At 40.8% G+C, this 23,838-nt stretch overlaps 1 protein-coding gene across 1 annotated transcript in view; it reads left to right on the forward strand.

Annotated features, from left to right (window-relative positions):
* Nucleotides 1–7,186: 7,186 nt before the first annotated feature.
* The window catches only part of LOC121866455 (alkaline phosphatase-like), a 29,194-nt gene continuing 12,542 nt past the window's right edge, over nt 7,187–23,838 (forward strand). The window contains exon 1 of the mRNA XM_042366135.1: nt 7,187–7,289. The gene's annotated coding sequence lies outside the window, so the exon portion shown is untranslated. The remainder of the gene's footprint in view (nt 7,290–23,838) is intronic.

A 23,838-nucleotide genomic window follows, 5' to 3' on the forward strand; every position in this document is an offset into this window, starting at 1 on the left:
ACTCTAGGAGTGAATGAGAAAGGGACGGCGTTTATGTATGATAAACGTTAGGTCACGTCCTTACAATATGAGTTGTGGTGAGCTACTGAAGCTTAGGGGCATCGCAGTGCGTGCTTACAGAAATGCTGAGCTATGGGTCTCGCCCTCTTGGGTAAGTTGCCCGCTCACGTGTCAATCTCATGTCTTACTCATAGACAGTGGAAAGTTACAGGGTGGTGAATCTGAATATAATATCAGATGTATTGACCCATTTATATAATACGTTCTGTTGATGAGACAGGGGCCTATTACAAAAGCAGCGGGTGGGTAATAAGGCATCACCCAAGTACGTGGCTTAAAGGAGTGTCAGTATGCCTTACCCTCACCTCAGTAGTGTGCGTGATCAAGTGTAAACTGTTAGTTTATGCTTATTAACTCTATTTTCTGCCCTCATCATGGCTCCCAAATGCAAAATTGATGCAAGTGATAATAGTGCATCCAAGAAAAGGAAAACAATTACAATGGAAGGGAAAGTTGATGTCATTAAGTGTTCTGAAAAAAATCAAAACACCCTCAGTCATTGGTAATGCATTGGGCTTCAGTCAGTCAATGATCGGCACAATTTTGAAAGACAAACACAAAATTTTTGAACATGTTAAATGATCTACACCAATGCACTCGGGTTTCAATGTAAGTGTTAAACCTTAATTCCTTTACTGCATTTTGTCATTCAATTTATTCTGTTCTCTTAAATAAGTGATTTTAGATGTTATAAAAGGACTTAGACTATGATATAGTGCACGTAGGGTATGTGTTCCGAGTTACATACATTTCCGACTTAACATTCTCAGTAACGGAACTCGTGGGTAACCCGGGGACTCCCTGTATATAAAACAGATAGAGAAATGAAATAAAACTTCTTTGGTTTCATATGTGTGTGTGTATGTATGATTCATAAGAATGACTTAGTACTGTATTGTTCATTAAATAGTTGATAAGAGGCGACTAGTTCATAATCAACAAGTATGTACAGTAGTAGGATTATTTATATTTTGGTTTAGTATATATTCTTTTCCAACAACGAACATTCCTACCCCTCTCCCGGAAGACGCCAATGCTACCATCCATCCCCTTCCCCCAATCCTTATCCGAGGCCACTGCAGAAACCATTTTACCACAGATGAACGAACCAGAAGACGAGTACTATATGTGGACGGAGGTACTGATATCTGGAGTATATGGAATAAAAAAAATGACAAAGTTTAGTTGTGTTCGTGAATGAGGTCAACTAATGAAAATTTTAAGTCTCTAGAAGTTGATAAATGATGAGGACGACAAGTTTTTACATGGAATTTTTACATGGTATCAAACAGTCTTGATTAACATGTTGCTGACACTGACCTTTCATTTTTCCTCCATGTGTAGGAAGTAACACGATTATTGCAGAAACAACTGACACTTTATGAAGGTGAACGACTGAAACATGTCTACTTAATTTATCAGGCCTCACGCAACTGAAAGGAGATCAAGAACAGTTTTCCTCGTGTTTTTTTGTGCATGTGGGTGGGTTTTTTTGGGGAGAGGGTGTTAAAAAATGTTTCACCTGTGTGGGTTATCAAGCACCGATCACAAGGTCTTAATATTTATAAGAAATAATAATCAAGTTCGTGTTCATGTTTCTATTTGTGTGTGTGTGTCAAGTGAATTAACTGAAAGCCTTGTTATGGCCCCTCTACTATATTAAGTCTTAACTTCCACGACAGACGATTTTTTTCATTTCCTTAATGGCCACCCCAACTAAACGTGTCCATACCGAGGTAAAAAGGCCAATTACCTGTGTAGGATCCCTCCAGTACTCTTGATAGTCTTGTACTGTTGGGTCAAGTTACCTTTAAGCTGAGCTGCGGCCGCTAAGAACTGTCCTTACCCACACTGCCGATTGCCGAGGACCCCTAAAATAACTGCCATCTCCCTCCACACAAAGTCCCACATACAGTAAACTTGAGGCTCTCACTTCATTTTGGAAACATCAATAGTTAACACAATCCGGGTGTGTGATGACTTCAGGTGAAGTGTTGATGCAGCTGGTATGTAGTGACCTGTGTACTGTAGTGTTAACGGGTCTGTTGTGTAATATTGACAAGGTCGTATGAAAAATCCGGATAAGAACTATAATTCTTAAAGGTTTACAGTTCATACTCCATCATTCATACACGTACAAAAGAGCCTTTATAGTCAGGTTTTGTGAGTTGAGACCTTATGTGTACAGTATACGTAATAGGTCGGGACATGTTCTTGTATGAGGTATATTATAATTAGCGTATTGTCATCGTTTGATTATAATCTTTTGTGTTTTTAGCGCCGTTATAATGTCACCATGATATTGAACATTAATAAGAATAAGATCAATTAAGTTATTTATTCTCTTATGTTGTAATTCTGTTATGAAATCATTACATAACACCACCCACTGCACTTCTGTTTATCGTATTGAATAGTACTACTCTTATACAACTGAGGTCCTTAAACACGTATGTATTCTAGGTTAGGACGTAACTGTACACTAATCATCAACAATTAGATATGAAAAGTTTCTGTATTCGTATCTTGTAATATGTTAATGATCATTTTGAAGTTCATTGCTTAACATATGTATGCAATCATTACCTAGAGCAATGGAATAGGATGAGAATAATGTGGTGGTGGCCAGGTAGTGTAGAATAATGTGGTGGTGGCCAGGTAGTGTAGAATAATGTGGTGGTGGCCAGGTAGTGTAGCGATTCAAATTTTCTTTGTTTTCGAAAGTGTGCTGCAGCTCTTTTTCCGCTGATATACATATGAAACTCACTTCCTGAATCCACATTCCTTCTGAAGTATGATTATACGACAAAACCATTATTAACAGATATCGATTAAAATCCTAAGCTTGAGAACTCTTTTTATGCTATAGTTTACTCGTTTTATATCTTCAGGTCCAAGTGATATGCTGTCAGTAAATTATTAATTATAAGTGTCGGTAAATTTATGAAAATCGAAATTGATTATAATACTAATAATACCATTCTATCTATCTAAATATCTATCTATCTATCCCATGTTTGTATGTGTCGTGTACGAGAATAAAGAAATCTAAAAAAAGTAAAAAATAATGAGAATAATGGAGAGTTAAGACAACGACAGGAGTCACTTAACAAAAGCATTAATAACCCATGCTTATTTTTATCCTCAACTGACATGTGCATTGTGAACAGTGAACCTTAGTCACCCCCATTCATTAAGAACGCTTCTTATTAGACTCGGGACTTGGGAACATACTCAGTATCCGCCGTAGGGTGCCACCACTACTGGATGTAACTCAAAACACAGTTATTAATCCAACTTGAGATGACTAATATGTAAACACGAACGCATAAGTCAGTACATTTCTGTATTTGCGTGATTCATTCCGTATAAACGCTTTACAGGTGACACTCATCAGGAGGCCTCGAGAGATGTGTAGCACGAGCACCTCACCGTGGCCAGTACAGAAACTTACCCGATTATTAGGAAGGTTTTACGTAAAGGAACGACTCACCAGAAGAGGTGACAGGAGAAGCTACCTGTTTTAGGTAAGTATACTGTACACGTGACACCGCAGGGTGTGATAATTATCTTTCACCTTCAGGCTATTAACAACGCGTCTCGTAATGGGGGATATTGACATAGTTCTGGAGGTCACGTAATGGCCCGTCTTGTAACAGTAAACCAACTGTTCCTTAGTTATTCGTTATTATATCTATTTTCCTGTTTAAAAATATGTCCTGTTATATTATATTTGTATGAATATATCGTCATTAATAGGATAATACTTCTTGTTGTGTGTTGCACTGACACTTGATGAGTTGGGTGGATGTTTGAGGCAGCCCCACAGTCACCCCGACGTGCACAGTGACTGATACAAAAGACGGCAGGTATAGGCACTTCACCCTCCCCCAGGCGGTGCCCTGAACCTGCTGTCTCATAATTGTGGCGAGGAGACGAACACAACTCTCTGTAACACACCCGCGGCACAGTACACTAACCCACTGAACCACTTCCCACTGAGTTCGTGTCGTATAATACAGCGTATTGTGTTGAGCAATTGAGGTGAACAGTGCTACTCTGCCCTAAGTCTGCCTTGGAGGTGGTGGTGAGGGGGGGACACCAGCTGGGAGGGGACAGTAAGCCAGCTGGTGGTGGTGGTGGTGGTGAGGGGGGACACCAGCTGGGAGGGGACAGTAAGCCAGCTGGTGGTGGTGGTGGTGGTGGTGAGGGGGGGGACACCAGCTGGGGGGGGACAGTAAGCCAGCTGGTGGTGGTGGTGAGGGGGGGGGACACCAGCTGGGAGGGAACAGTAAGCCAGCTGGTGGTGGTGGTGGTGGTGAGGGGGGACACCAGCTGGGAGGGGACAGTAAGCCAGCTGTGTAGACGAGTGAGTGAGTGAAGTACAGTACATGTAAACACTGTATACCAGCCCACAGCCACTGACTACATTGTTTAAGAACATGTAAGAATTCAGAACCCATGAGTACTACACTTGTTAATACTGTAGGCTACATCAGAACCTACTTTATGCACGGAAATAAAACCCGCGTCACAACATGTCTTTAGACTTATGATACATGACTGAAAATATATAGTGATCGACAATTATATGGACACGATATAAAGAAACCTTTAATATTTCAGAGATATATTGTGTAAGTGTGGGGCCGCCCGAGGTACAACATAATGTAGAACCTTTAATATGTACCGTGGCACGTCGCAGTTCAAGGATTTACTGTACCTTTAAAGTAACAATTACTTAAGGTTGTTGCGTAATGAAAACCCCGAGATACTATACTGTCATTTAGCAAAAACATACAGCATAATGGATTCTATTAGACAGGACTCAACCTTAGACAGATGGTGATGAAATGAAAGTGGTGGAGGCTTGAATCTATTTTACAAGTATTGTCTAAAAGTTGAGTTAATTAGACACAGGTGACACATGCTCTAAGGTTATCCATTCTCGTTCATTAAAGGATGAAATCAGGTTTGGTGAATCTCCTCGAATAAAAATTTTATCAATGGCCTCAACACCATCTGTCGTCACATCCTTGATTCTCTCACCAGTGGGTACAGGAGCTAAACAGATTTTATTCGAGGTAGAAAGAGTTATTTTCCCGAGTATAGGTTATTCGAAATACAGATAATTATTTCCCCAAAGCCTCGTCTATTGCTCAACGTATGCCGGTAATAATGATATGGCATTACCGTGCCTTCAGGGTGGTAGTCTGATGAATGGCCGTAACACGCGAACTGTGGGATGAAAGTATGTTACGCCTTTGTTGGAGTGAAGGAACCATTTGTCCCCAAGATTCAGGGATGCAATTTGACAACCTTTGATGTTTGAGAATATCATTATCATGGCTCTTGTCTAATGGTGCGAGTGACAGACAACTTTACGGGGACTGAAATTGTGATGTTTAGTTGAGTGGTTGATGAGATGGCAGTAATTTGATAGATGGGCGTGACTATGACTGATTGGGAGTGTTATTGAAGTCACTGTACATTGTAGCTCCAGTCTGTGTTGAGGTGATCTGATAAAGATGGCCGAACTACTGTAGTTCTTTGTTACTTCTACCGAGTTAAGTATCAGGAGAAAATTGGTTATTTGATTAGTATAGGGCAGGGAAACGTTAATATTCACAGCATCAACAAGACTTGCCCAAGCCTCCCGTGACAGCTTGGTATGTGTGTGTGTGTGTGTGTGTGTCTACTGGCTTGGGATTCCGAATCACTCCGCCATGGTGTTAAGTAGTTAGTTACTGTTTAGTATTCATCGTGCCAACTTGAGAACAACTGTGAGTTATGTTTCCATGTCTCGAATTTTTCTCATGCATTGAAAATACCCAAGACAGAAACTCATTCATTAGATTTGTTTTTAACTGGTATAACTTAGTAAACTAAACGAGGGGGGTCAGGCCTGTGTGTCATCTTCATGGGTTCAGTATTGTAAAAGAACGAGATAACTAACTTTTTAAATCCGACCCAACCTACAGTAGCATCGAACACGGGCCGCAGCAGTGAGAGGCAAACACCATACCGCTGTACCATCAAGCAAATACCACTCGCCACATATAGGAGACTATAAGGTTTATAAAACAATACACTGTCATAGTCGGGGTGAGTGTGGGTGGTGTAGGGGGCGGGGGAGAACTTGGTCAACTCGTGGTCAGTGAAAGGAGTCAGGTAGGGCCATGGTTAGATCAGGTTATCACTAACCCAAAAGGCACTGCAGAGGGGCGATGGCTGGTATGTTATTTCAGGTATCTTTAAGTATCATCTTATAGTTTATAGCAGTCATAGGCCGCCACAATAATGTTTTCTGACTTAATACGCCCCTCCACGGCATAGGCTACCATAAACAAAATATGAGTAACTTGTAAACACCGTAGTGGCACAATATGTTCAGAACAGTCAACAACATTAGCAACGTCTTGGTTTAATTTTTTCTCCGCGTTTCAGCTCTGGCTCAAAAAGTGCCTGAGGTATCGCAGGGACAAACAAAAAAGACATGAAAAAAAAAAAATACGGGTAACACCTAAGTACCCCCTGTCGGAATTTACAGGTAAATCCTTGGGGCACCCGGAGACAAAGGAGAAAAAGAGAGGTGTACAAAAAATACACACACACACACACATACACACAGGGGAGAGCCTTACAAGAACTTGAATAAATGTTTAAATCTTCACGTTTACTGTACCATATGATTCACATCGGTGTAAAATATAAAAGAAAATGAGCCACATATCTGTAGCTGGTAACCACTAAGTCCTAAATAAATAACAAGAAAATAAATTATATCAATTATTCCAGGAGCAGCCACACATTCCTCAGAGATCAAACCGAATCATTATGTTGCAAATAGTGTGCACACTGAACTAGTAACACAGTAAAGCTCCATAACACTGTGAAAATAAAAACGAGTTTAAAGGTACTTTGGACTGTCCGCTCCCCGTGTCAACAATCTCTGCTAATTCTTTAATGGATATATCTACTGTCGTTTTCTACAATACTAACATTAAAGCATTTCAGAAAGTGAACTCATAACAAACCCGAGCAACTGTGAAAGAGGTCATTCGAAGAGTTGGTTAAGTTGAGTGGTAACCTTGAACTGAACATGAGGCGAGTTGAGGGAAGGAAAGTGCTGCCTGGGGTCAGTCAGACACCGGCAGTCGTGTAGGACGAGCGTACACCTCCGCAGCCACTACCCACTGACAGACATTACACAAGTCCAAGGATTTTTAGTGAGTAATGATGGCATAACTTACGCCCATAACATACTTTTTTATTATTCTTTTCCCTTCGTCTATCTCTGTGCGTAAGCAAAACAAAAATAAAAACATTCGTATGTTTAAGGTAGAGAATTACTGTAATTTTTGTATTGGTGAATGTTTAGAATGACTGAGGATTCAGTGACGATTTGTTTGTTCCGTGATTTTAATTCAATGCATTTTAATGCTTAAATGTAATTCCGAACTGGCAAGGAATAAACTATTTTGAACTAACTTAAGAAGTGGCAAATAAGCCGTTAAATATGATGATTGTAGCAAGAATGAACTGCTCTACCGAAATTGTAAGTAAATTCAAAGCTTACTTTCATGCTACCCTGCCGTCACCGCGTTCTTTGCACATAACAAAATTTTAGGTAAAAATTATGGAAATGACTCTCGATTCTCAAGGCCACAGAGTTGTTTTGGTTCCCTACGTTACTAGGTAATGTCGGCCTTCCACATCTTCAATTGGTCGCTGCTGAGGTTTATGTGGGTTTAGTCTACTTCTTTCCTCTAACGACGTCATGGCTTTAGTAAATACCTATGTTTACTGCCACTGAGTCTAGTCAGCATATTTAGTGCCGTTATGGGTTTAGTGAACTTTCTGTATATAGTTTGTTTAAAAATAATTGTTGGTGAACTACACGATGAAAAGTTCACACAACAGGATGCAAGTGAGTTACGTACAGTATATAACTGATCGAACGGTTCATTATTTATGTGGTAGATGATTAGACCGGGAAATAAGAAACACGATTGAACTCTGAATTCACCGAGAACGAACCAATGAACCTTATAATTATATTCTTATTTGATAGTAGTCGGTAGTCAATTGCTTTTAAAATCAAACCGTGTGAATTCGTTATTGTTAAAATAATTTTTCCGGTATTTTCCTAAACCGGGTCCGTGAACTACAGTATATTCCTGTCACAAGGAAAATATAAAGTAACTCGCGATTACGTGGAAATTCAGTCCGTTTTATATATTTATGTTTTTACCTCATTGTGAGTAAAACAAATGCACATAATCGTAATAACATGAAAAAAAGAACTGAATGTCAAGGGAGGAGTCATCAGTAACCAGTCTGGGACGATAGTTCAAGGGAAGCAGTCACTTTCCATCTTGAATGTCGCTCCAGTTTCTGTACTCATCTCCTTACTGTTCATTATTAGCTTTTTTTGGTGATGAATCACAGCTACTACAAATACACTGTCTCATACGAGACACTTGGCAATGTCTCGCATCACAATGACTAGTGAGACAATGACTAGTGAGACAATGACACCAGTATCCGTAGGTGGTGAGTGACCCTTAACCTACACGGACCAGGATGTTGACGTAATTTGGTTATCCCCCAGCATTTGACTTAGGTTGTGTTGTAGGCCAGAAATCTGCAACTTATTGGAGTATCAATACATAAGATTTATGTAAATTTTGCAATAATTCCGATTCTTGTCTGTGATTCTTTACATAATTGTGAAATCCAGGACCTCGACTGGGAAAGATGTATCCTATTAAATACTTGCCTAGTGTATAAATTTAGTCACTGTGCTTAAATACTACCTTACATGCTGAATCGTAGATATATATGATAAAAATTCCTGTCTATAATAAATTGAACACCTCCGAATAAAACGAAACAATTTACCTGGTTCAATTAAGTTCCTCCTCAAAGGTGGCGACAACAATTCTCTCTTTCAAGGTTAGGATAGAAAACACGGCTATCGAGAGGTTACCGCGAAATATATATAGATACTGTACTTTTAAATTACAGTAATAACATTAAAATATTATAATAAATGGGTTCAAGAAAAAGGATATGCTTGAAAGTGATGATTGGGATAAAAATGTCTCGTGTAAATCGGTCATGAATGAGTTGGAGATGAAGAGGAGTTAAGAATGTTGTCCTAGCAAGTGCAGGGCGAGGGCCACAAGAAGAGAGGAAAGAAAAACAAGACTAAAGGAATGGCGAGGTGCGAATATAAACTCGCCAGTTGGAATGATCACAGAATGATAAACTTTACATTATAAAGAAACTAGAAAGACAATAAATTAAAAAAAATGCAAAATGGGAGTAGATAAAAATTACGAAGAGGGAAGGGGGGGGCAGTTACAGTACGAGGCTTGAAAATGAATAACTGTTCTGGATGATGCAATAGAGTAGACACTAAAAGAGAACTAATGCCAATAATGAAACGACGAAAACATTCTACTGCCAATGAAGTAAATGGGAGTTAGGAAGAATAATCTTACCATCTACTGAGTGTATCGGATAAGAGCGTCGTAGCTAAGCACCTCTCTGGAGTGGAGAAAAAAATAAAATCGGAAATTACTGAGATGGTGAAGACAGGATATAAGCACAATGGTGAGGACAGGAGTGGATGGATTCACGGGATGTGTTGAGTGTGGGAAGTGGGGTAGGGAAAGGATGTGGGGGATCATGTGTGGGTTATGACTGGTAGTGTGGGGGTTCATGTGTGGGTTATGACGTAGTGTAGGGGTTCATGTGATCACTGATGGTGGGTGGCGGGGTGTGTATGGTGGGTTCATGTATGGGAGGTCGTGGGTAGCCTTGTGTGTGGGAAGATGTGGGTTGCTGTGTATGTGGGGGGGATCGTGAGTGGCGGTGTGTGGAGGGGAGTCGTGGGTAAAGGTGTGTGTGTGGGGGGGGGAGAGGAGGAGGTCGTGGGTAGTACTGTGTGGGGTATTCATGGATGACAGTGTGTGGGAGTATTAAAAATTGCTGTAAAGTGACGGTAGAAAGTAATGTAAAGTCAGCAATGCTGTTAATTTTAAATCTAATGTCCCTGAGATTTCTTTAAGTCTGAGCAGTATGAATAAAGTTTTAAATGAGAGAGTCTGTAGGGATAACCTTCCTGTTAATATATATGAATCAATGGATATTATTTTCAATGTCTTAATTCCATGGATGCCAGAGAGTGTTCACTGAATTAAATTAATTACAAGCAAAACAAGGCCGCATGTGTGTGTATGTGTGTCGCTTTAAACAGGAAAACAAATCAGTGGAGGTATTCAAGGGCAAGTGTTAAGGCAGCACTCATCCCAGTGGACACGAGGCCATCAGACAAGTTCAGGTATGTCCAAATTTGAAGATTATGTTGACAGTTTAATGATAGTGGCAAGAATTATCATGATCTTCAACAGTCCACACGACCATAAAACTTGATAACGAAGCAGTAAATCGTTTATACTGTATCTTGATCTGTATTCCCCAGCAGATCAGAGTCTGGTGGGTGAGATGCTGTACTGTACACTTTAATGTTATGATGTATTACTGTGCTTTAACTCCTATAGTCCTTGTCGGAACTATCACCCTTCAGAGAGTTGTTGGAACTATTACCCTTGATTGGTAGGCTGCATTTACACCAAGCCAGTCAAGTCAAGTCATGACTCATCGTGAATCGCCACTCTAATGCACATTTACTCCAATGTACTGTATCTTCTCAGAAACCATTCCCACCAGATGAGTAAAGTCAAGTCGCATCGTGTCACGTCAAGTCACAGATGGGGTTGGGCCCATTTTCTTCATCAGTCACGCCGAGTCCGCAGTGGTGTGTACATAATGCAGGTTGACGTCCTGATAAATTTAGTTCGAGAGCATCCTGCTATATATGATCCCACTGATCGTAGCCACCGGGATCGTGATGTTATAGCTGCTCTGTGGAAGGAGGTTGCTGCTGCATTGAAATGTAAAGGTGAGACAACAATTTTATTCTCAAAGTAACTATACATTAGTGGATCATTTTATCTTGCCACTCGACAGCCCCACCTGGGGATACAAAATATTCCTTCAGAATGTCACGAACTGACATAGCTTCTGCTGTAGGTCTTGTGCTTCTTGTTGGTGTCAGGCTCATGTTTGACCACCGAAAATCAGTTGCATCATCAACACCATCACCAAGAAAGTAGTTGAAATCGTTTTCATGTTGAATGAAATTATGAAGCACACAGATACTCTTCACAATTGCTTCAGATTCTTCAATGCTTGTCTCCATTGATGTTTGAAGTACACCAAATTCGGGTCCTCCTCTTGCGTTTACGACACCGAATCCACAACAAAACAGCTAATTCAGCGAGAGAATATGCGTCCATCCTCCTCGAAATCAGTCTGGGTACCGAGTTCTGATTGACTCAGGTTGACTCAGTCGGTGTGAACGGCAATGAGTCAAGTCAACTCAAATGACTTGACTTGACTTGACTGGCTTGGTGTAAATGCAGCCGTATTGTCCTTCGAGCCTTCAATCAGCGTTCCAGCGTCCTTAATTTCTCAGAGTATCTCATGATCTCGTAAAGGATTTAAGGCTGCTTCATTTAGTCAACATCTCGGTCGAGTTTGAAGATGTCACTGACCTACTTTTTTAGACCATGTTTGTTTTTCTTTTGCGGTTGTGAATGTCAGTGGGTAAACCATTGAGGGAAGGGGGCGGACATGAGATACGAGTAGATGGTAAGGTTAGGGAGGGCTTGCATACAGGGTAAACATTAATCTTGACAAAAGGTGTTAGGGAGTCTATCCAAGGACAGCTCTTTGTAAACAATTAAAAGATCACCAGTATCAGCAAGCAGCGGTGTACAAGGAAGAGTGAGTTATTGGGACTAGTTTTTGTGGTGGTAGGGGGCAGCAAACCGAGAGTATTGGCCAGGTCACCTCTCCCACACGGCCATGCCCTACAACCGCCACACCCTAGCCGAGTCACCCCAGTTATTCCTGTTGCCCGTCACCCGCACCAGTCAGAGTTTTTTTGTTAGTACTTCCTTACACGGGCCTTTGATAGCTTATGTTTTTGTTACCATGACTTTTACGGGTTGTCACGCTTGGCAGGCGTATCATTGATTGTCACGCTTGTCAGACCTAAGCCCTGATTGTCACCCTTGGCAGACCTAAACCCTGATTGTCACGCTTGGCAGACCTAAACCCTGATTGTCGCGCTTGGCAGACCTAAACCCTAATTGTCACGCTTGGCAGACCTAAACCCTAATTGTCACGCTTGGCAGACCTAAACCCTGATTGTCACGCTTGGCAGACCTAAACCCTGATTGTCACGCTTGGACCTAAACCCCAGCGTGAGACCTAAACCCTAATTGTCACGCTTGGCAGACCTAAACCCTAATTGTCACGCTTGGCAGACCTAAACCCTGATTGTCACGCTTGGCAGACCTAAACCCTAATTGTCACGCTTGGCAGACCTAAACCCTGATTGTCGCGCTTGGCAGACCTTTCCTTGATTCTTTACATATATGGCAGGGGATTTCTTCATTGCCTTATATGCCTGGCAGAGTGATACCTGATTGCTCTCACACCTTAGCACATGGTTCCTTATGGCACTCTTGCTTGGCAGACCGGTTCCTGGTTGCCGTTACGCTTACCAAACCGGTTATAGATCGTCATGCTTACCAAACGAGTTTCAATTTTTATCTGTTTACTTCATTGGTTCTTTGTTTTGGTTACGCGAATTAAGTTGCTGTTTTTTGTGGTCGTGGTTGGCGAAGTAGTAGTAGTAGTAGTGGTTGTTTGTGGTCGTGTTTGGCGGAGTAGTTTTTGTTTGTGGTCGTAGTTGGCGGAGTAATAGTTTGTTTGTAGTCGTGGTTCTATCGTACAATGTATGTGTGCAAATTGGCTGGTGTGATAATGTCGTTAAACCGTTGTAGTAAATGGTGTGAAATAATAAAATTCATTATAATCAATAAATACGGCTACTTTCTACACTAGTACTTGGTAATGTAGGAGGGAAATTATCACGACTTTCCAAGAAGTTCACTGGGAGTAGAGAAAGGGATGCCAAGCCACTTCTAAGCACTGGGTTGTTAAAGAAGAAAGTGGAGAAAGCCGAATTGGTTTGTCCTTCACCGCTGGAGTAAATTGTCTGCTGGATAAAAAAAAAAGCGAATGGCCAGACTCGACGACCAAATTTCAGGTCACTTATGAACTCGTGTAGGTCAGCAGTCACCCCGCATACCCCACGCACCCACCTTGTCCAGGAATTGCGCAATGAGTCGAGTAACATTCATAAAATCCCCTTAGTTGGTATCCCGTGAATTATAGCTGTAGATGCGATAAAAGCGGCACTACTTTACTCCCGAAGTTCCCGCCTTTATTGTGTACGTATTTTGAAGCAATATTCCAGGAAAACACTAACGTTATTCAGTAAGCATTAGCTCTGTTTTTGTTTTCATCTAGATTTCCTGTGTATCCCGACGTTGGATTTCTCGGGCATTATATAACGGATTTCCCACTCGCCTCGTGCTAGTTTTTCAGCGCATTGTTCTCGCAAGTCAAGATTTCCGGGTTTTTCCTACATTGGCCGCCAGTGAATCGTCAAAAGCGTAAAAATTAACAGCCCCTTTTTACATTGTCTTGTTTCTTTGTGTGTGCTCGGTATAGTGTACGTGTGTTTATCTCATGTTGTACTATTTGGGAAGGTATTATCTAGTGATGTCGGTCATCTTGCAGCAACACAACTTCAAGGTTGGACTGTTATGAAAGTCGTTTTGTGGTTTTGCTTATCAGTAGACTGAGTATATGTATCAGTATAGTGAATGACTTGGCGTCTTGGGTAAGTGAAATCGTTATTTTTTTTAATACAATAATGGTTGGCGCAAACATGTGTGAAATAAAGCTATTGTAATCCTGTTTCGTTATTATCACGAAGGTAAAGACCGTTTTTTGTTACGAACTTCAGTGAATGACTTCACCGCCACACCAAATTTGTCAACTGAGATTGTTTGGCGGGGATGATACACGCTGGACGACAACCCTTATGAGGTTAAAAAAAAGGTAGTTATTTAAAATTATCAACTCGGACTATTCCTTGGTCACACCTCTTGCTATTATTCAGTTGTGTCGTCGTCCATCTAACTTTGAAGTCGTGTAATGTGTTTATAGAATCCACGGCGATCTGGGTATACTGTATATTAGTATTTGGTATATATTATGGAAGCTTCATCAACAGTTGTCCCGGAGCAGCTGACGTGGTACTGGTGCTTTCGTCAAAGGTAAAACCCCGAGCAGATCCAGTTGAACTTGGCATAAATACATCTTGCAGTCTTAACAACATTGATCTCTAGACCTCGTCTTATTTTTCTTTAATCCGTGACACTCTAACGTGTGTGGTCACAACTTGTCGCTTTATAGTACTTGTCCATTACAGATCTACACGTGAAGGGTATCAGTGTTCTAACCGATCACTTGTGTCTGTGGCGCTTGATTTAAAGGCAGCAAGAGATTCTTTACAACTCGGAGGATAAATTCTCGCTAAATCAAACATAACTTTGCCTGAGTCAACTAAAACTAACAATGTAATTCGAAGAAAGTGGAGTTCATAGTTTAGTATTAACCATCAATTTGGTAAAGGGATTTTGTCCAGAGAGAAGTTGTGTAAAGGGCCACCGGACCTGTTTTACTTGTGGGTGGTGTTAGCGCTAGGTAAGTGAAGCTACTAGGAAATGGGGGGGGGGGGGTTGTGTAGTACCCTGTGGGCAGACTCTTCGACCTTATTTTTTTGTGTTTGAATAGATTAAGAAATTTACATTCTCTAACTTCCTGTTTTAATACTTCCTTCAGTTGTCATGAACCTGTTGGTGTGTCAATCAGGTGTTGGCCGCTGCCCGTAAAAAACAAGCAGCTCCATTCGACGTCTGGAATAACCTTTCACCTTCCAATGACGCCCTTACACCAGACAAAGGTTCTCTCGCCTTAGGGCCCTCTCACACTGAGGCCGGAACGGACATATTCTAACTCGAATTGTTCGACCGAATGAGTCAAGCTAACAACACATATCTTGAACTATATTCGAATCATATTTAATTCGAATCTTTCAAATTTTATCCTAGAGGGAGGACAGTTTCCCTCTCCCTAGAAAGGTCAGATCTCTTCCTTAGAATAGGCGCTTAACCCCTCCTGTTGTTGAAGTGCAGAAATACATTATAACATCTCGCAGGAGTTTGAATTTCCCGGCGAGGTTTAGTGAGGGTGACGGCAGGAAGTGAGGGTTAGTATGATAGGCCATAGTCAAAACAAGGTCACGTGGAGGAGTCGACAAGGTTCATTACAACAAACCGGCTCGGGGGAGGCGACCCTGGCACAGTAATCATGGAAGCGTCAATGGCATGTTGTTTCATTATCGGAGTAGTTAGTGGCAAAACTAGTCTAACAACGTGTGTGGGATATGGGCAATGGTAGACGGAAAGAACAGTTTCTGGAGGTATTCTCTCCAGTGATCGAGATGACCCAGAAAGTTTCTACGTTGCGTGTTCGTCAACATGAGTATGCCAAGGATACGTACCACCCGATGCCTATTGGCTGGTGTCCCTGAACTGCTACAGGAAGTGGAAGAAAGTAGACTAAGTCCCCTTTGAGTGCACATTCACTGATAGTTACTTCAAAAAATACCAGAGCTGTTTCAAATCTGAGGTTCTTTAATTGTATAGTCAGTGGGTGTTTAGTGGTCAAGAAACAAATTAAGAGACGGGCTCGTATAGCATCGTCCTTAGTGCACTGCTCAACACACTGATGGCTTGGTGCAGACAACTGAATAATGATATTTACATGTAGATTATATGGCCAAAGGGACTCCTACATCCTTCAACGTGTAACCATTGCAGCATGAACATAAAACATGTTAGGTTATTGAATTGTGCACCCGAACTTGGAGACGTGAAGCAGGAAGTTTCATCCAACCACCGTGAGGAAAATAATAAGCAGGTATTCAGTATCACGACAGGCTGCGTGATGTTCAGAGTCCAGCGATATGTTTGTTGCCACAGCAGTTCCCAAGTTGGGATAGGAAAGGTTATTTTATAGAGGTAGACGAAACTTGTCATGCAGTCAACCAGATATGTAACTCTGAAATCTCTAGTGGTTGACAAGCATATTTAGTAACCTAGATTACGCAATTAAGGATTAGTTGTTGAAATATTATTAGTTATTACTTGACTTCTTTACGTACACTTGCAACAAAAAGTATCGGTGCATACTGTAGTGTGAACAATTTGAGACCAGTGACGATAGGTATTGGGAAAGGCGAGTTGTTCCAGCCGTATGTTGGCAGCCCTGTAATCCTGCTGAGCAGCTACTATGGCCTGGTCAAGTGAAACAAACTGTTATAAATAAGGTCGGGAAGTGATAAATAGACAGCATGAAATATGAGGAGCTCCCTGTTAACAAAATTATTTGTGATACTTGTGAATATTGCCACATTAATTTATGCTACCAAATAAACCACTCAACCTGGTCGTCCTGAGGGGTGGTGCAGCGTGGACGGCCGCTCCGAGACCTGTCGTCTGTAGCACCAGTTTCGAGGTATCGACGAATCCATCATGCAGCGGTGTTCCTGTGGACACCAACCCGCCGGCTAATATCTGTGACGCCGAACCCTTCCTTATGAAGGACATAATAGCTCCTCGTGTTCCCTCTGAGGTTTCCATGTCGTCTGGCATGTGTAGATCTCTACTGCTTCATATTGCCTCTGTTTTATACCCTCGTTCACCGAGACCGAACCCTCGCTCATCATTCAGTCGACACAAAGCAACAATCCGAAAAGAGGAAACAAACACACTGATTGGCAGCCATATGGCAACACCTAGTGGAGGGGGGGGGGGTTATGAGGATACACTTACCAACCTTCCCGACACATCACAGTGTATATGTATCGTGTCGGAAGTCGTCGCTCTCACCTTGCACCGATACTTTTTGGTGCGAGTGTACGTAGGTAGAGGAACCACTAACCGCTGGCACGAACAAGAAATTGCTCTGTAGTTATCCACACGCAAAGTTTGTTACGCAGTGTCGGAAAGCAGAGTACGACTGAAGCTAGATTTTTTTGTTAGTTAATTTATTTCGTGGAAAATTTTCTGCAACACGCTTTTTTGGATATAATTTTGAATCCGTTTGATATTCGTTAACAATTATGTCTTTCGAGACTTTTTTTTTATTCATCACTTGTAAACGACGGTATTTGTTGAGGCTGTCATCTGGCTGGCTGGACGACGCACTTTCCCTGCCTGGAGCCGATCTCTCGAACCGATAAGAGATGCTGTGATAAAATTTCTGCTCTATAAGTGTCCTTACTAGTTGAGTAAAGAACACTAGTCTAAAAGTTTCTACGTTAAAGGGCGAGGTGAAAGCTAAAGGTCAAATATGGCAACGGGCAAAATAATATGCTTCACTCAGCTTCAGTACTGTGTTTAAGTCTACGTCCACGACCATACTGTTGCCAGAGGTACAAGTCCTGGAGGAAGCTTGACAAGAAAGGCTTAAAATAAAACTCTCGAGGAATTTAGAGATTTGCAGAATGATGATCTACCAAAGTGAGGGAGACGCAAGTCTTGAGCTGTGAATCTGTTGGGGAGAAAACTGCAGTGAAGCGACTGACCAGACCACAGGCGACGACCAAATAAATCTAAGGTAATTATATATTGTATAGAAAAATTCAACGCCACTGTGTAATAGCCACTTACCTTAACCTAAAGTTGGACGGAAGGTAAACAGTCGCGATCACCAGGCGGCCCACCAGGAGGCCCACCAGGCGGCCCACCAGGGGTCATGGCGGTGGACGGGTCAGGTCCACCCTGAACACACTTGATCCTTAGGACCGATTCACTTAACCTTAACTAGCAATGCCTTTTGAACTGACAGTGGAACTTAAAGTTGAAAGGTCATAGTTTTTTGGCGGTAGTTGCGTCTTGAGAGGTCAGTACAGTGAGGGAGTGGATACTAGGGAGTAGATTGTCTGAATAAACACGAAATCTGAATCGTATATAAAACGCTTTATTTTCTTGTATTGAACATACTTTACACTATTATAAGTAGCATAAAAACGTAGTATTTTTTGTTTTCTAGATTTCACTGAAGACTTGAAGAATCTTGTGAAGGTATTACCAGCGACTGACTTGAATATAAATATAAATCTCACTCTGGTGACCTACACTACGTCGTTGTGGTATTTTCCTTATAAAAAAGTCCGATGGTCAGTCACAACATGAGGAAGCTTGTTAAGTGCGAGTCTCGTAATTGTTTGGCTGCTAAGACAAACTTTCTATTGTTTACCCTGGAAGGTCAAGCCTCAGTTCCGCAACATATTGAATACAAAGTGTTGCACCTTGATGTGTGTAGCTTGACGGTCCCGTGCTCCTTGACCAATTCAAAAGCAGTCACTCCAGCCAGTAAATTTTGAAGACATTATTATTCTGGATTAGTGTCAATAATGAAGGTTTAACGTGGACAAAACTCTGAGAGGAGATATTCATCATGAACTCCTGACTTACCACTTCCTGTTTTAATTTCTCTTGTTCCTGTGTGGTCAATAGCTGGGTAAGCAAAGGTAACTTGGCCTCGGCATACTGTGACCAGCCACAGTCGGGCTTGTGACCCTTTAGCCACAAAATTTGTGGCTTTTGTTGTGGAAGAGGGAGGGAGGGAGGGAGGGAGGGGCAGTACGACTAAAATCAATCCCCTGTAGGAGTTTAATTTCATTAAGGGGCTCATTTTGTTTTTCTCGGTGTAAAGGACTGCATGCAATAAAGGGAACAGGGATGGACTTTGGTTGGAAGTGAAATGAAGGAATTTAGGACAGGAAAGATGGCGGCGTTGCAGTGAGGCTACAGTGACACTAAAGATCTGTTGGATAAAGGTCAGAATCGGGTATTATTTTGCGCGGCTGGATTTTATTTTTTTTGGAAAATGTCAAGACCCAAGTGATTCTAAGACGTTGTTGTCCCTGAGAAGTGAGGCTACTACAGTGTCAGCTTGCAAATGACAGACTAAAAAACCAAGCTAGTGAATGACGTGTTTTACTGCAGTTTTAACATTATATAATGGGCACACAAACTGGTTTATTGTATAATGCGCACTTTTGATAGTAATTGCTTTGTCATCGTGACTATTGTGTAATGTGAAAGTTGAAATAGTTTTAATAAAGACTGTTGAGTGGTGGAGGTGGCAGTCAAGGACCTACTGTACTGCAGGGGCGGGGAAGGTAAGAAGGACTCGTCGGCAAGTAAATTATGAAAATTAATTATCTTCCGAGCAGTGGTTCCCAAACTTGGGGGTAAATTATCTCACTGGGGTAATTTGACGTTTTTATTGGGGGGGATAATTAGGTAGTCTGCCCTAAAAATAGGAAAGTACAGAGAGTGCATAAATGAACATAATTCTACGAGTCCTCATCTTCCTCCACATGAACACAGAGCCGGTACTGACTGGTGGTGTTCACTACTCCCCACCAGGTCCAGGATAGGGCGGATGGTTGTAACACAGCAAACATCATTAGTCACACTGATTATTATTAACATGCTTTTGTTATTTGTGTTCGTTGTAACTATGAAACCAGAGTTAAGTGAATAATAAAATTAATATATATTTTTTAAACCAAATAGAGGAAATATGCGGTCCTTGTTAATGAAAAAGGTATTAGAGAAATAATTGCGGCATTATACAACCTACTCAACTTTTGGGAAACAGATTTTTATGTTGGGATATAATTAAATTTGGAAGGTTATACAGAAACTAGAGTAAAATACAAAGAACTAGAAACAAGGAGAGTTCTCTCATAATTTTAAAATGTTTTTGGATTAGTTTAATAACTAACCTTGTTACGCATTTAAACACCTTGGTTGTTGAAGCGCAGTAATAACAACAACAAAAGAATTGGCAGGTAGAATTACTATATAGAAAATGGAAGGGAGTTCAAGAATGTAATCCTTGGCTGCTAGGATCGTTTCATAATCAATCAATCAAGAATGTAATTTCGAGTAGAGATACAGACAGAATACGAGTCCATGGCGGGAAGGTTGACGAGTTTTGCCTGACACACCAATAGGTCAGTGATGGAACCAGTGTTGAGAAAAGACCGTCATAGAAGCTGTGAAAGAGCACATCATCCCAGCCAAGAGGATCATATATACGCCTTAGGGTCAGTGCTCCCGGAGGCATTGCGACTGGTGAAGCTGTTCGCCTCCCAAGGAAAGCCACTGGGAGGACTGCTCAAGGAAAACCACTCGACCCTTCCCAGAGTGCCACAACAGGTGTTTAGGAGACCAGGTATGATTGGATGAGCTTAAGGTGGCATAAATAATAAAGTGGTAAGTGTTAGAGGTATATTAAAAAGGGAAAGATTTGGTTAGAGGAATATTCATGGGCGGTCAGTAGGTTTGATTACTATGTCAAAGATAATCACAATTTAAGTAAGTGTTGGAACTACTACTTGCATGTGCGTGATATTTTCTACGTCATTGTATATATTTTGTACATTACGATGCCAGATATACAAGTGAATATATTTACTTCATATATGGTACGATGATTTGCATAAGAGTAAAAGTAAACAAGAGTTGCAAAACACTTTACACCGCGATTTGGAGGCCGGAGCTTGACTGACGGCATGAGTCAAAAAGTCGAATTTGCCAAGTTGTTATAACTGAGCAAGCCAGTAACCTGAGGACTTTACAATAATAAACTTTCATCTAACATTTTTCAGTAATGGAGGAGTAATTTCGATGAATACTATAATATGGCAATATAATTTAGTAATCTAGTAATAGCGATAAACATTTTAGGTCGTACTTGAAATATGTCAACAGTTTTCATTTTTAGTTTCAAGAGAACGATGCTTTCATAAATTTAAATTACCAAACGATTTTAATGGCCCAGATCTATAAGCACAGTTCACCTTTTCTCATTAGACCACAATGCTTAGTTTATTGTGATTATTGCTGACAATTTTGACACTGTGCTTGAAGGGTGATCACACGTACTGCAGTGATTGACCTTCATGCCGAGTACTGGGCGAGGCGAGTCAGTCGTGTCTTGAGGCGAGTGAGAGCTGGGAAACTTTGACATTGCCATCATGAATATTTTAATCGAAAGTGAACTTGTTTGGCTAAGACTGAAGTAATTTACGACTTACCTTGAAACGGTTATGTTCTTAGAGTGGATTATACTAACACGCACACACGCGCACACACACACACACACACACACACACGCGCGCACACACATTTGTACATGTGTCTGTTATTTGTTTATACAATTATACACACGATGCTTGTCATAAACAATACATATTTACAGAACAAGAAATATACCTGTGATGGATAAACAGACGGGGAATACACACACACACACACACACACACACACACACCCCAGTATTCACATCCAACAATACCTTACGACATGAAAGCTTTTACAATCCAGACAAACTTTTATTTTTCCTGCAGTTTCGTGTTTGTCTAGAGAGAATTATTACTTAAATAAAACAAAATACATTTATTATAAGTAACAACCTTTAGCTTGCGAGTCTCAAGATCAATATAATCTGTACCACCGCATAATTATACGAGTTCTGGCTCTTGTTCTGAATGTTATGATGTCCTAATATCAAAATGTTTATCTCTTAATAAATAAACACAAATAGTTTCACAAGTAAATACCGTAGGCTGTTATTAGTTGCCAACCTTCGTCTACCGAGTGGTGTCCGTCAGGTAGGGCGGTAGCAAGTACTGTACCTCGAGGTGTGGTCAGTAAATGTTTTAAAGTATCATTAAACTCGTTTCCTCTCCCTCGTGTGTACCCTTGACCATGAACCAGTGTGTGTAGGAGTCGGTTAATTGGCCACTTTTGGTCTCCTGCCTGCTAATGATGTGCTGCCTGTAGGATTTTCATGGTCAGGAGATGTGCATTTTCTCTCGTGTGTTGGGGGTTGAGTTCTGGAAGGAGAGAGAGGCAGAGTGATGACTGGATAAGTATTCATTGGTTAAAGTTCAGTTGGTTCTAATTCTTTGATCACGTTTTCTTCTGACGTCTTCAGTTAAAAACCTGAAAGCTGGAATTTTGACTTGTATCGATTAAATACTCTTCGGTGTACCTAGTATAATACAGCGGTCGAGTGGATAAAGTATTCGCCTCCTGTTGAAGGGCGTTGGTTCAATCACGTGAGCATCCAGTCCACCCAGCTGTTAATGAACACCAGTTGGGGGGAGGTACAGATGGTGGTGTGGGCACAACTCTTGCGGGCAGTAATGCTTAAGGGATCCACTTTCACTTCCAGATGCTCTTGAGGTCAAACTCGATTATCAACATCGCCAGCCACGTGGTCCTGATAACACGTTCTTTAGCACTGACGAGTGACTTTCGTGTGAAGTTATTTTAATAATTTTCTTGTTACATAAAGTAAATAACGAAAGTCCGTCGCCACATTACTAGAAGGAAATGTATTAATTTTCGTCGAATTAATTAAAAAAAATCTCAATTTAAATAACTAAGAAACCTAAGAACACCAAAAAACGCAAGAACACGATATTTTGATATGAAAAAAAAGACGCTAATAAATTACACGATATTTTTCTTATTAATACCTGTATTTCGATGGAGTTAACTATTGATAATGGACAACTGTAGGTTAGTGTTAATATCTGTGAATAATCTCTAATATACTGTAAGGTAGACAGAATCTTGTTATTACAGCCTTAGGCCAGTAGTGTGGTGTAAGGTTGGTCTTCCCAGTGGACGAAAGCCAGGGTAGGATCGCTGGATCTTTGGCTGACTGTACAGTCAGCCAAAAATGCACTGACCCCACCCTGGGTCTCGTGCTTGCAATTTTACCTGGCAAATGTTTGTATATTTGCTTAAATAATGAAGAAAATTTGATGCGAGAATCTTGTGGTTGCCACAGGTGTTTCAAGTTTGTGTGGGAAAGTAAGGGTAATCAGTGTTGCTGGCGTTTTAAATTATTTGGTAGGGTCATTATTGTATCGTATAAACAGTATAAATGTTATAATTTAACCTCACCCAAGCTACAGGGTGGAGATCACCACTGCACCTCTTAGTGTCCTCACCACCTCGTCCCTTGTCAACAATAATTTCCACATGGTTGTCATCGTTGTCTTAAGATTCCTGGATTACACGACTGTAATTGGCTATGTAGTGCTCGTCTTCACACCCACTACTGTATGTTGCCGGGAGACTGAGGTTTCTCACGCATGAATCTTGTGAGTAATATGTATGAGCATCACAGAATAAAAATTAACGAGGATTTGGGTAGTATCCAGGAGGTATCGTATTTAAACCCTCAAACAGTGGACAGTAAAACCACACTTAAAGGTTAGGGTTAAATGTAATATGACAGTGAATTTTTGTATTAAATGAAAATTGTACTTTTTTTTTCTTGACCTCAGTCCACTTTTAATATGAAGACCTTGGAGTTTAATTTGTATTTGTATATATAAACAACAGTGCTCCCTGCCACCATAGTATACGTTCTCTGGATAACTTGTGTAAGACTCGAGAGATTTTAATTTTGGTAATACAGTAGAAAAATATCCAGGTGGCGGATAACCTGGTAAAGGACAGGTATTGTTGTGTAAAATAAGTTATTACTGTTACAATTACAAGCATATTTATTGTCATTGATAATAGTATTTATTTCTGTCAAACAAATTGTTCAGGAAAAAAAAATATATACAATTCTCCCTGATAAGCTCCGGGTAAATCTGTACATATTTTTTTA

The sequence above is a fragment of the Homarus americanus genome, unplaced genomic scaffold (assembly GCF_018991925.1).
Source record: "Homarus americanus isolate GMGI-L3 unplaced genomic scaffold, GMGI_Hamer_2.0 scaffold16430, whole genome shotgun sequence".
Classification (NCBI taxonomy): Eukaryota; Metazoa; Arthropoda; class Malacostraca; order Decapoda; family Nephropidae; genus Homarus; species Homarus americanus.